The sequence below is a fragment of the Limulus polyphemus genome, unplaced genomic scaffold, assembly GCF_000517525.1.
Source record: "Limulus polyphemus unplaced genomic scaffold, Limulus_polyphemus-2.1.2 Scaffold3469, whole genome shotgun sequence".
Classification (NCBI taxonomy): domain Eukaryota; kingdom Metazoa; phylum Arthropoda; class Merostomata; order Xiphosura; family Limulidae; genus Limulus; species Limulus polyphemus.
In genome coordinates, this window is record NW_013669079.1 from 115,733 (window position 1) to 128,119 (window position 12,387).

The window sequence follows — 12,387 nt, forward strand, 5'->3', positions numbered from 1 at the left end:
ACATTCTACTACACTATGTGCCTATACTACTATGTGGGGATGATGGAAATGGCATCCCTACTATTTTGTTTGCATTGTTTTTGAAGGATTGATATTAACCATCCCTACAGTCACTTCCTTTACCTGTGCCATTTAAAATTGCAGTTATTCTAGTGATCTCCAATAACCTAATCTCATATTAACAGTGAAGCTTTTAATAATTATTTTGTACACCAGTTCTAAACTAGGAAATTTAACATACAAAGAAAAGAAAATCAAACAACTAAGTACAAACTGGCTTGTAGGGTCTGGTCACTAATTCTGAATCTATTATAGACTCCTTGTGTTTTATGTTACTTATCACATTGAAATACTAGAAAAAAAATAACATCTGTGAGTTAAAAAATTATTAACATAATAACCTATAATCCAATTTCTAACTTACCATATGTATAACAAAAAAATGTGTTTGTTTTGAATTTTGTGCAAAGCTACACAATGGCTATCTGCACTAGTTATACCTACTGACTAGAGGGAAGGCAGCTAGTCATCACCACCCACTGCCAACTACTCTTTTACCAGCAAATAGTGGGATTGACCATCACATTATAATTCCCCCACGGTTGAAAGGGGGAGTACGTTTGGTGGGACCCAGATCTGAACTCTGCACATTGCGAGTCCAGTGCCCTAACCACCTGGCCATGCTAGGCCCTACAACAAATGTAAAAAATTAGGTGCAAACAATTCCCAGATAATATATAGTCTCTATAAAAATACTAACTACTTTTAGGAAGGACTGTTCCTTAGATATTAATACAACAGACTAACATATAAACTAGTAATATCTAACCACATGGCATTAGAAAGAAGTGTTCATCAAAGACTAATATAACACATATACTATTAATATATATATCCATATGACTATAATTATGCTTACAAAATCTTGCCAGATGCATTTTTTTTAAACATATTAGGGAAAACAATATTACAGCACTGAAATATAATATTAGCTCATGCTGTGTTCAAAACAGCTACAAACAATACCACCAACGAAAAACTGTTTCACAAAGTTTTATGCCAGGCAGGAGATTCACAAGAAACATAAGGCAGTAACTTCACTTTAAAAAATAATTATAATAAATATCAAACCAGCTATGATATAATAAAAACAAAATAATATATTTGTTAAATTTATTGTGATGGTTGTACGTAACAAGCATGATTAAACCTTCAATTTTGAAAACTGTAAACTAATTATGCTTGGTAGCAAGTGTACAAATTTTTTATCCTATCTGAAATTCTCAAAACTGTGACCAAATACTGTGTAAAATTGTGAAGAACTCCCCCTCCCCCTTACCTCCCTCATGTGGTGATGATAAACAGAACAAATTTAGACATAGAAAAAAAATCAAACATAAAAAAAAGTGTAACACTTCAAAGTACTACTAATTGTAAACATAAGAACATGAATCCTTAAATCAAGAATTTAAAAATAATAATACAATTCAATAAAAAATGTGAAACAGTATTCCCAATAACTTCTCATAAAAATAATTAGATGATATAAATAATACATTTACGTGTATAATGTAATAAAAGTTTAGAAAAACAACCTTTACACTTCAGATAAATATTAAAGAATATATTTTTATTTCAACCAACGTTTCACCCTTGAGGCTTCATTAGGGTTAATATATACAAAACTGTTTGATAGTAGAATATTCGTTCAAGTATAAAACTGCTTGTAATGGTCTATTAAATGGTGACTTACAACGAAACTGTTGCCTTTGCTAATTAACTAGTATTACAATACGAGTTCAATATTACCGTCAAAACTTCGAATTTTTATACTGAAACTCATAACCATACATAATAGCTCAGATCCTTAAAATAATAATAATATACATTGTACCTAATATTATATAATGAACTACAAGTTGAATATAATACTTGAAAAATTAATACATCCCAATAAGTAATATTATTATTTTTCGTAGAAGTTTGACCAAACAAATGTTGAAATTTGATAGGCCTACAAAATCTGTAGTAATGAGCCAATAAATGAATTATCCTATTTCTATCATGAAAAGACATTCCCACTATAAATCAAAGCACCAAACTTTACAGTGAAACACTTCTTCCCAAGCAAGTTCTGTTAAAATCATGCCCCCACCCCAGTGGCTCAGTAGTAAGACTAAGGGCTGATAACACTAAAAAATTGAGTTTAAATACCTGTGGTGGGAAGAGCACAGATAGCTCTTTATGTAGCTTTAGGCTTAACAACTTTAAAATTATACTAATTTATCTGAATGAAAATGGTGGAACTGGCGTTTGTGTACTGTAACACTTTTAAGATAAATTAAATTTTGTATTATAGGGTTTGTTTGTTTGTTTTTAATTATGCACAAAGCTACACAAGGGCTATCTGTGCTCTGCCCACCACGGGTATCGAAACCCGGTTTCTAGCGTTGTAAGTCCGCAGACATACCGCTGTGCCACTGGGAGGCGTATTATAAGGAAGTCATGGATTGAGATACAAAATGCTATCCTACATATAAACATTTTTCACAGGTGTAAATCTATGAATTAATATGATGTTATAAGGAAAAATTATATTAAAAAAGTGTTTTACAGTGCATGACGGGAAATCAATTGTTCTTATATAGCGCATTCTTTAAAGTAATTCTTCCCATATAATAAGATCATGAAATGTACAAATTCATAAAGTTAGTACAATAACAGTAGTATCATAGAGCAGCTTGGTACCACTTCATGCTGCCAAACTACCTACATTGCTGTAGTCTATTTTGTGTGTGTGTGTTTTATTAATTCAAAAGATTATATTAATGACCGCTAGAGAGAAAGAGAGAGTTTTGACGTCATCAAATCAATACCGAACTCAAAGTCTGGAAGTTTAAGAAACGATATAAACGGCAGTAAAACAACAGAAGAAAAGAATGCTGAATGATTATGAATTAAATGGTTACTGAGACAGGCAGTTAGTTCAGTGTTGTGAATATTGAATACATATTTCATGGATCAGGTTATATATATACACACAAAATACGTGGCACGTGAGATCAGCCTTCTTTGCCCCCCCCCCCAATACACACACATACTTGAAGCCTTGTGTGCACTCCTACTAGAGATACGACAAAATTAGCGTGTAAGCGATAGTTAGCATCTACTGTGAATTCAGGCCTTCCAGTAAAGCTAAATTTTATAAATTGAAGCTCAAGTAATAAAACGCTTTCATTTATCATTAAGTGGACTGGACCTTGCATTTTTTTTAACGAATATTCAAAAAAACTTTATTTTGTAGAGAAAGTTTTGACATGAATACATCGGGAAACGATTTGGACGATTAAAAACACGAGTTAGGCGAGACCATGAGAAACTGTTGATTGATCAGCGAGTCTCTTAAAATGATGGATTTTCTTACCGAGTCAATCAGTGTAGATAATGTCGAGTTTGTGTTTCAATGAACTACTGCAGATACAAGAAAATTTGCAAGTACGTGAATGGACCTGTAGATTAGGGCGCTGAGCTCGCAAACTGCGAGTCGCGGGTTCGAATTCCCTCACCGAATATACTCGCCTTTTGAGCCATAGAAACGTTATAATGGGACGATCAATCCCACTATTTGTTGGTAAAGAGTAAGAGTTGGGTGGTGCTGACTAGCTAGCTCTAGTCTGTCACTTCTAAATTAGGGACGACAAACCCAGAGTAACTTTGTGCAAAATTCCACAAAACGACCAAAGTGCGTAAATGTTCAGCTCCACTACGTACTTAGGCCTATCTTTGAACATAGCACATTCTCCGCTTTCGCTCATGGGATTTTACAATTACTAAATATGATTGCCCCCACAGTTGCTCGGCAGTAAATTTGAGAGGGCTTACACGTTAAAATTCGAGATTTGATGTCCATAATAGGTACAGCGTATATAGTCTACTGTGTAGCTTTGCGCTTAAACACAGACAAACAAACAAAAAACTATAGTGTTTTTGTTTTTTTTTCAGCTAACGCTGTGGTTTCATGACCAGCTCCTGGAACAAGAAGGCTAACTTGCTGGTTCTCCAATTCTTGTGAATGATAGTAAAATTAATCCAAATAAAATTATAAATAATCAGTGTTAAAAGAAAATAATGTTGTATTATAAATGCTAACCCTAAAAACATGATTCGTAAATTACTTACATAAAATTGATGATGGTTATAATTCACTTGTTTAATCTGATTCACAACCTAACAGTTCGTGATATACATAGCGTCTACACCACTACTATGTCTGCAGTATTTCAACCAGCTTGATGAGCCCAGGTATTGGATGAAAGGCCTCGTCAGCACTGGATAAAGCAAATGTAGTGTGGTTGACATATTTTAACATGTCCTCCTTTACTTCCACTCACGGGTTTTTTTTAGAATTAGTAAAGCTAACTAGTATAACTTGAAGTTCAAGAAGTAAAAAAAAAAATCTTATTTTAATTTTGATGTGTGTAACATAACATTTATAAAAAATTACACTTTAACAGTGCTTGTTAAGCAGTATGCTAATATAAAAGTGTCTCAGCCAATACTAATGTACTATGTCTGGATATCCCAACATGCCCAAAGAGCCTTTGTAGTGAGCTCGAATGCCTAGTTGGCAAGGGATATAGTGAATGTATACTGTGGTTGGTATATCACTATACACTCTTCTTTACTTTTACTCAAAAGTTCTTATTAATAGTTTGTGGACTGGACTTTGCATTTTTCTTTTTTAATGAACAATATAAAAGAATCCGCCCAACAAACGTAACTACTACAATCTTCGTGTCTGGAGTGGGATTATTTTGGTAAAAATAAACAGAATAAAGGCCAAATTTCAAGAATAACGATATGTTCTCGAAGAGAGATTGAAAATTTGCGGGAAATGGTGAAACCGTTCGAAAACTTATCAAAAAAAACGAAAATCGTAAAGAAAGAGATGGGAATTTAAGAAAAGAATTGCAAGAATGATTGAGATTTACAAAAGAATTAGAAACAGAAAGTAATGTGATCTAAGAAGCCTTGAATATTTTCAGGGTTATACCAGCAAAATTAACGAAATGCAAAATGAAGTTCAAAAGTGAATTTATTAAAGAAATCAGCCCACAAGTCAAGAATTCCCTAATAGGGAACCTTGCTACTTGTTGATTGACACTTGTTCTGCAGCCTGATCTGGTAACGAAAGGGGGAAATCTACCTAAAGAGAGATGAAGCAGATGATGGATTTATTGAACAGCGGGTGGTCATAAATTTTCAGCAAAAGTGTGTGGATAATTGCCAAAAAAAATAGTGCATATTTCAAATACACTTCATCTGGAGAATGGTTATAAAGGTTAGAATTGCTTCGAACAGTCTCGCAGCATTTAACTACAGAAATCTCTGTACGCTACACAACAATTCCACCACCAGAAATTGAACTTCCAGTTACAAAAAAGGATGAACAATAATTAGGACAACTAACCTAATGTGACACAAAGCATAATCCAAAAATACAGATAGTCCAAGCCATAGGTCATCTGTCATTATCGTTGACAAGAGAATGGTCAATTGATATGCTTCAAAGACTTTGCCTATATAGGTCAACATGCTAAAGAGTCCGGGGTTCTTTTCGAACTACTTTTAGTTTATCACCAGAGAGGAAGCCAACAGTGAGTTTCATTCTTTCAACCACGTATCTGAACAGAGCTTCTCCAGTGACAAAAGAACAAGCATTGATAAAGGAACAATAGGTAATTACATTTATATACTGTAATCCACGAAGACAAAAACACCAACTGTATTTGGTGGCAAGATTTTATGTGCAGGAAATGAGTACAGAAATAAAGAAAAAAAATATTGGTTTTTTTGTTACTCATACTGTGTCAACATTTAATTAATGACTTAATTGTAAAACTAACTTATATTAAATTATAGAAGTTTACCTTTAATTTATCATTATTTAGTGTGAGTGTCACAGGACAGCTCAGTGGAAATCACAACGAAGTGTGAGGGTCGTGTCGTAGGCTTTTTTTTTATGTTAATGTTGGCCACAGGGAGTTTTGACGTTACAGAGTGTATACATAACTCAACAACTAGAATTTTCTTAAGTTTATGATAGCTAGGACGGTACAAAACACGAGTTGTTTTCCGTGGGGAATCGAACCCTGGGCTTAGCGATGTAAGTCCGTAAGCTTACCGCTGGGCCCTTAAGAGAATACAACGGGATTTAGGCAAGACCAAAACAGTTCATTTATTGATAAATGGGTCTGTTACAGTGATGGATTTATAATTTAGTCAACCAGTTAGTTAGTTTAGCGCTGTGAATATTAAACTTGTGTTTCAACGAGGTACGAAAGATACGAGAAAATTAGCAAGTAGGTGACTGTTTAGCGTCTACTGCGAACTTAGGCTTATTCGTTAGTAAAGCTATATTGTAGAAGCTGTAGTTAAAAACAAATCTCTCTCTTGTTATCAGTTATCTAATAAATCAAAAGAACACACCCAACAACAACAACAACAAAAAAAAAAAAAAACCGTTACAACAATACAAAATCTACATTTGTACAAAGTGCAACAAAAGACACTTGTTCAGTTAACACTAATACAAAAATAACCAGGCATGAATTGGGTAAAGCTTTGTAATCTGTAATTTTAACTGCACAGCTTTTAAGTGAACTTTATTAATCATGTCTTAGTCTTTCTTTTCTATATAGTCCTTCTTTTTAAACTAATATCCTAATCATCCCATTACTTGTTTTTTTTTTTTAATTTCTGAAAAACTGTTCCCATTCTCAGTTTTTAATAAAAAGAAAAGTAACATATATGATATCAGTGCTAGTTCCTTAAAATTACAGTGCATATACAAATGTATTATTCGTGCTTATTTTCTTGACTTTTCACCACCATCAAAACAAACTTCATTAGTATGATATACTTTCAAGTCATTAAACACAAGAAAACTTATAGTATATAACCTGGACTTAATTATTATGTTACATTTCATATTATTATTTTGTTCACTGAAATCCAATTAAAACTTCATTACCTATTTGTTATTAATGTTTATATAAATTATATTTTAAATAGTAATAATTATACAAAAGAAGACTAATGCAAAGCCATCAGTTACTTAGGACTGACTGAAAATACATTATTCATTACAATTAAGCAATGAGATTGTTTTGATACTTGGGTGCTCATATCATTAGGAAATGATATTGAGATTATATTAAAATTAGCATTACTTTCTATGCTTTATTGATTAATGAGTTTCAGTATAATAGTACTTCCAATTAGTTTACACCACTCACATATTAAAAACATCTGAAAGTCTAGTATTACTAACGAATACAAAAGCCTAAGTTCGTTTCTCTTTAGCTGTGACAATGTAAGCAAACAAAAGCAATTTTTGATGAAAGATTGCAACACCGTCGACATTAATTTTTAATTGCCAATCTGATTTCAGCGAAATAATTAACATTGAACATATAAAAAGTTAGTTAGTTGTTTGTTTTGTCTATCAGCGTTCTACAGATGGAAATAAATATATTGGTAACTGTTATTATGAGCCACCAATCCAGACTTTGAAACAAGCCAAACAAAGCCTCTGCTGCTACACCAGGACGTACACAGTGTAACAGACAATCTTCAAAGAATCGCTTTGTGGAGAAAGAAAGCAAAAAGTGGACAATATTTATACTTAAAACAGTTGCTAATAACTCACGTTCTACAACAGAAGAAATATTGCTTCATACTATATCAAGAAATTTACAATAAGCAGAAATCAAAATATTTTTTTTTAAATGCTGTGACTAGTGTCAAGCCGGGAATACCGAAACGTGTATAGTACGAGTATAAAACAAAGGGCTTCACATTTAAGTCTTATTCTTTTCACCTTTGACCTTTACGAACAGGACTGTACGCTTCTCAATTTGGTTACTGAAAGAGTTTCCAAATTAAGCATAATGTAATACGTATTGCAACTTACAAGTCCCCCCCCCCTTCTATGTTGTCTATCATGTTTAACACTAAAGACACTATTTGTTATATTGAGCTCGTCTGTACACAAAATCGTTAAATATACATTATTTTGGCTATCTTTTTCCTTCCCTATACATGATTTTATACTTTATTATTTTTTACTTAATTGGAACTTATGATTTAACTTGAAATACAAGTACAGAAATTGAATGATTTTTTTTAAATATGCAAAGCCATGGCTCATCATTGGCCAGATGCCCAAATAGATAATGACCACACAAAAGGAAAGAAAAAAAGTTTGTCATCGTATCTAATGTATGCCGAAGTCTCTTAAACTTGGCATTGTTTTACGACCGTACAATGTATATAGTTCTTGCTTGTTGTTTTCACTTCAGAACATTTACGTAATAAAACTTTAAAATTAAAACTTCACTGTAACACTGTAATATAGCCTATAAAATTCTGGAAACACACACTTATTTTTCTTTGTTTGCAATTATGTAAGTAACTCCCGGCTTAATATTATTATTGCTGTGCTTGCCCTATATATTTTAAAAAAATACACTTAACGAGTTATTATGAATATAAAAAAGTTTGGCTTAGACGTTAGCGTGTCTTTACGTAGTCGCGCAGAAGAACTATTTCCAATACATCCTGAGCCTGTTCTACTAGTACTAGTTAAGACCACGCAGGTTTAATTTTTGCGTCGACCCTAGCTGGTTTGATGAAATGGTCCCTCAACTCTCTCATCGTTGGATAGATGGCTCTTGTCCTCGTAATATAAGGGGAAATAGTGTATCTACTTGTATGCTGTCCATCTACTTAAAATTTGTTAAAAAAGAACTTTAAGAAATATTTAACTTACCGTTAATGGTTTATATCGGCTTCTTTATTACCAATAAATTTTCATCGACTGGAAATTCGGAAGATATATAATATTTCCAATGGCAAGAAACAACCAACTTTAACAACTGAGGATAGGCTGCTCACTGACAGCTGTGTAGCCTATACCAGGCTCTGGTGAAATTTCAGACTTGGCAACGACAGCGCCCGTGGGTTCATGTGCCCTCCGCCCAAACTGGCGTCAAGTTGGTGAATGCTGATTGGCCAAACTCATGGGTGGCCGGGAGATTACGAAATTTCAGATTGTTAGGGGCGGGACTTCTCGTTTAGAGAGTAAACCTAGACGCGAAGAAGGTAGGGGGGGTGATGACGAACGTTAGCATGCTCACAGCACCATTGTTAAAGAACCTTGCCAACGACGCAGGAACACGAATGTCCAAACGACCCAATGATAAGAAAGAAAGGCGTGGACTATTCATAAAAACTAAATAAATTGGTTGGGCAAATACCCTGGATATGGAAAAAGATCATTTCCTGATTGGATAAACTTGGGCCTGTCCCAACTCGTTTTGAGGGGTAATAGGTATAACGAGTGTTTGCGCTTCACATAGTTTACTTTGTAAACGATGTTTCGTTTATCTACAGTTCAATACAAATTACGTCTACAATGTTTCTACGTAAAAGATGAAAAAAAATTAGAAGTTTATTCGCCGTGAAAAAGATAAAAATAATTTTAAAATATAACCTTCTTCCATAATATTGCATTATTATCTGTGTATATACTTAATTTTATTGAAAAAAAGGAAAAGAAAGACATAAGAAAGCATTTCGTTCAAATTTCGTGAACCAACTTGTTAATGTAGTGGTATACACGAATGTGCCAAAATGCCAAGTAGGGGTCTGATAAGGCTTCATTATCAACAGATTGTTTTTTTCTTTGGTCTTACGGTATTTCACCATTAGTTAGAGTTTAGAAACAATGAGAGACTTATGTATTTCAAATTAATATGAGTAAAATCTTACTCATCAGTTTTAATACTCCAAACCTCGACAAAAGACTATCTTCAAACAATGCTGAAATTCAAGCTTTTGAGTTATGTGATAATATATATGGCATTGCCATTGCAGGCTCTTGTTTCTACAGTGTCAGTACGTTCCATAGTTGATTAATTTTTCTATGTTATTATTATGCGGAGTCTTTGCAATCGATTAAATGTGAAATAATAATTTCCTGTTTTGAAAAACGATGCTTTGTTTTCTTTCTTTCTTTCTAATTATCTCTCGAGTTCTGTGATAATTTAAATTTTTTGCCTGATGTTCCTATGTTTGTATTTAATTTAATGACTGAACGACTCAGTAAAGCCTATTTGACAAAAAGTTAATATGTGTTTGTTTTCTAGCTGTATTGTAATAATTATCTGATATTGTGGAGGTTTGTTTTTTACTTATTCACTACCTTTTTAAATGATAATATTGATAATTTATGTAAAACAGCTATATAGTTACTATAAATAATAACCATTTCTTTTCAACTTTCTGTAATTTAAGTTGTATATTTGTAAACGTATAGGTATGAGTAGGATTAGTACTTTTAGTAAACACATCTAATTTTCATTTATTTTATATCTAACTCATTTCAAAGTTTGCCCTATTCAGACTTTGATCCATTAAATCAAACAACTGATTTTCGAGGTATTAACACACATAGTGTAAAATGTAGGCTATTTCTAAGCTACATGTTAATAAGTATGTCGTTGAAGACTCTCAATCTGTTACTTTGGCTGCAGAAAAAATCGAGCAAGTTTTACTGAAAAGTGTCTATAAAAATTTAGAGGGGTTTTATCATACGTATCATGTCAATGGAATAATTTGGGGTCAAAGGCTAACCTCGTATATTTCATAAGCAAGGATAAGCTTTGACCTTGTTGTGCCTTTGGGGTCAAAGACTAAAGGTTATATCAAAGAAGTATTTATCAATTTTAGAAAAGAAGAGGAATAGATAGGCTCTGAAAATTTAGCTAATGTTTTTGTTTTTTTTGTTTTCTTTTTATTGTTAGCCAATAGGATCTCTAACTTTAGCAGATGTGTTTCCTGACGTTTAGCTTGTAGAATTTCCAACGTCAGCACGTGTGTTTCCAAGGTATTTGTCAGTAGGATCACTAAACTTACCACGAGTGTTTTCTGGCGAATAGTCAGTAGGATCACCAAACTTACAACGAGTGTTTTCTGGCTATTTTTCAGTAGGATCACCAAAGGTACCACGAGTGTTTTCTGACTATTTGTCAGTAGGATCATCAAACTTACCACGAGTGTTTTCTGGCGAATAGTCAGTAGGATCACCAAACTTACAACGAGTGTTTTCTGGCTATTTTTCAGTAGGATCACCAAACTTACCATGTGTATTTTCTGAATAGTTGTCAGTAGGGTAAGAAAAGTTACCATGTATATGTTTTGGTTGTTTGAAAGTAGGATAATCAAACTTAGCATGTTTGCTTTCTGCTTATTTATCAGTAGTATCGTCAAACTTAGGAAGTGTGTTTTCTGGCTGTTTGCCAATAGGATCTCCAAACTTAACACAGGTGGTTCGTTGGCTAGTAAGTAGTATCTTCTACATATTATATACTCGTGTTTCCTGGATATTAGTTCTGGTTCTGTTTTCTGGACCAGAATAGTTTTAATTTTACGTATGTGTTTATCTCTATCATTTATCCAGCTAAATAAAACATAGAATTAACATATTGCGGATTAGTATCTCAGATCTATCGTTTACTAAGACCTATGTGATGAAATTTAAATTAGAATAGAAGCTTTACTGTATCCAATGGTAGTATGTCAGTGAGAGAAACAAAACAGGATACTGTAATACATATATTATTTTAAGAACTTACATGCTTGTTTTGTGTAACTCGGTTTAGGTTTCTTTTAATTCTTAAATAGGTTGTTTTTAGGATATGTTTTTTTTTGTTTGTTTTCTTTTACATTTCTGTTGTTTTTATTTTTTCGTCATGTGATGAGTACGTCCCTTAGTGACAAGAATATTCGTGAACGTTTAGGAAACGGTTTGAATAGTATAAAACGCGAGATATGCTAGAGAAGGAAAAGACTGATGAATGAGCCTGTTACAGATAATGACTGACAATTGAGTTAGCGCAGTTAATGGTTGATTATTAAGTTAGTGAGTTTGTTAGTTAGTTTGTCTATTACTGAAAGCCAGTTAGTCAGCTAGTTCAGTTTTGAGAATACTGAATTTCTACTTCGATGGAATAATATGAGATACGCTGTACGTTTTGGAGAGTAAGAAAATTAACAGGTAAGTGACATTATTGTGCTAGCGTCTACTGTGATCTTGGGTCTATCAATGAGCGTTAGTTTATGCTAAAGATATAAGTTGTAATTGAATACTAGAAGAAAATAGATTGTTTTTGTAGTCAGTAAGTGGACTAACTTTTGTATTATTTTTTATCAAATAATACAAAGAAACCCATGTAGCAGTTTGTTTTTGTTTGTTTTGAATTTTACGCAAAGCTACACGAGGGCTATCTGCGCTAGCCGTCCCTAATTTAGCAGTGTGAGACT

General features: G+C 33.1%; 1 protein-coding gene across 1 annotated transcript in view; it reads right to left on the reverse strand.

Annotated features, from left to right (window-relative positions):
* The window catches only part of LOC106469407 (polyhomeotic-like protein 3), a 70,504-nt gene extending 61,347 nt beyond the window's left edge, over positions 1-9,157 (reverse strand). The window contains exon 1 of the mRNA XM_022397921.1: positions 8,834-9,157. The gene's annotated coding sequence lies outside the window, so the exon portion shown is untranslated. The remainder of the gene's footprint in view (positions 1-8,833) is intronic.
* Between the last annotated feature and the right edge of the window lie 3,230 nt (positions 9,158-12,387).